The sequence below is a fragment of the Phaseolus vulgaris genome, chromosome 7, assembly GCF_051622355.1.
Source record: "Phaseolus vulgaris cultivar YP4 chromosome 7, ASM5162235v1, whole genome shotgun sequence".
NCBI lineage: Eukaryota > Viridiplantae > Streptophyta > Magnoliopsida > Fabales > Fabaceae > Phaseolus > Phaseolus vulgaris.
Window position 1 is genome coordinate 35,523,567 of NC_143504.1, and position 1,942 is coordinate 35,525,508.

Sequence of the window (1,942 nt, forward strand, 5' to 3'; positions counted from 1 at the left end):
ATTTTATAAAAAAACAAATTGTTACTACCAGTGAATCCTGTTGGTAATCCTTGAATTAGCTGTCTTATATGATATTTAAAGGTCAAATTCCCAAAGACCAATTGTTATTTGAAGAAGAGTTTTAAAGGGCAATTAAAAGAAACTAAGAAACAAGGAGACAGTAGTAAGTAATCCTCAACCACTCTTTCTTTTCCCACTAATATTTTTTAGGAGGAAAGCAATATGGTAGAAGAGCAAACACCACCTCCTAGGAGGACACTTGGAGATTATGTCATGAATCGAGGGCCAAGGCATTTTTCTAGTATTGCAATACCTACTACCACCAAGGTCTTGGAAATAAAACCCGCTTTTCTCACTCTCATCAGTACCCATCAGTTTAAACAATGGATCATGAGGATCCATATGCACATTTGTCTACATTTTATGAATTGGTGGGAACAATGGGCTTCCATTTAGATGATCTTGAAAATGTCTATATGCGTTTATTTTCTTTTTCATTTGCAAGAAAGGCTAAGGAATGGCTCAACTCATTTCCAAATTAGAGCCTCACTAGCTGGAATGATGTAGAGGAAATATTTCTGCAAAGATTTTTTCCAATCTCTCGCTACATCAAAGAAAATTTTGAAATTTTTATGTTCAGACAAGGAGCAGATGAATCTTTCTGTGAGACATGGGAGAGGTTCAAAATGATGCTTCGAAATGCCCAAATCATGGGTTTGAAGATATTGCTCAACTGAGCATTTTTCATAATGGTCTCAGATTTGATACCAAGATGCTTCTAGATGCTGCAACTGGTGGTACAATGATGGCAATTGACGCAGAAAAAACAACAAAGATTATTGAGGTAATGGCATCCATAGATTATCAAGCCTAAAATGATAGCAAAAATGGGATAAAGAAGGGGATGATGGATCATAATATTTTAAACACACTTGTGGCTCAAAATAAATTTCTGACACAAAAATTGGAAGCATTAATTGCACAGATGACTAAACTGCCTCAACAAATACAAGCTGTGCAGGTTTGTCAAAGTCAGAGTTAAGAAATAAGGTGAATTATGCGGAGGTAATCATTACAATGAGTACTGTGCTTATCAGAATAATTCATCTGAAGGAAAAGTTTTTTATATGGAAAATCAAGGAAGCCAAGGTGAGAGAAGAAATCAAAATCAATGTTTTAAGCAAGGCACTTTTCAACAACAACAACCACTATATCCTTCATCCCAAGAAAGAATAAGCAAACTAGAGGATACTTTGGAGAGATTTATGCAAACAACATTTTCTAATCAAAAGAATTTTGAGGATTTGGAGACACAATTGGGACAAATTGCACAACAGTTGAAGAAATCTCGGGGGCAATGCAAGTCAGTCAGTACTAGAAATGGGATAGTTGTAGGAAAGGGAATTAGTGGTAATTTGATTGTTGAGAAAGAGAGAAAAATTGAGATTGAAGAGGAAAAAGAAGAGAAGAAAAAAAAAGAGGATATAGGAAGAAAAAAAATGAAAGAAAAATGAGAATAGAAAAAAGAGTGCTCCACTTCTAGATTTACCTTACCCACATTCTCCTTCAAGGAAGAATATAAAGCAACAATTTATTAGATTTTTTGAAATTCTTAAGCAATTAGATATCAATATCTCTTTTAGCGAAACTTTGGAACAAATGCCCAGTTATGCCAAATTTATGAAGGATCTGTATACAAAGAAGAGAAGATTGAAGGAGCAAGAGACTATGGAGTTAGTAACGGGTTGAAGTGCAATAATTTAGAAATCTTTGCCAAAGAAATTTGGAGATCCAGGGAGTTTTACTTTGCCAGTCTTGATATGAAATTTTAAAGTGGAAAAGACATTATTAGATCTTGGAGCAAGTATTAATCTCATGCCTCTATCTACGTTGAAGAAAATTGGAGATGTTGGAATACTACCTACGAATATGTAATTGCAGT

The 1,942-nt window shown here is 34.5% G+C and overlaps 1 pseudogene; it reads right to left on the reverse strand.

Moving 5' to 3' along the window:
• Window positions 1-611: 611 nt before the first annotated feature.
• LOC137830787 (small nucleolar RNA R71) lies at window positions 612-717 on the reverse strand (annotated as a pseudogene).
• Window positions 718-1,942: the final 1,225 nt, after the last annotated feature.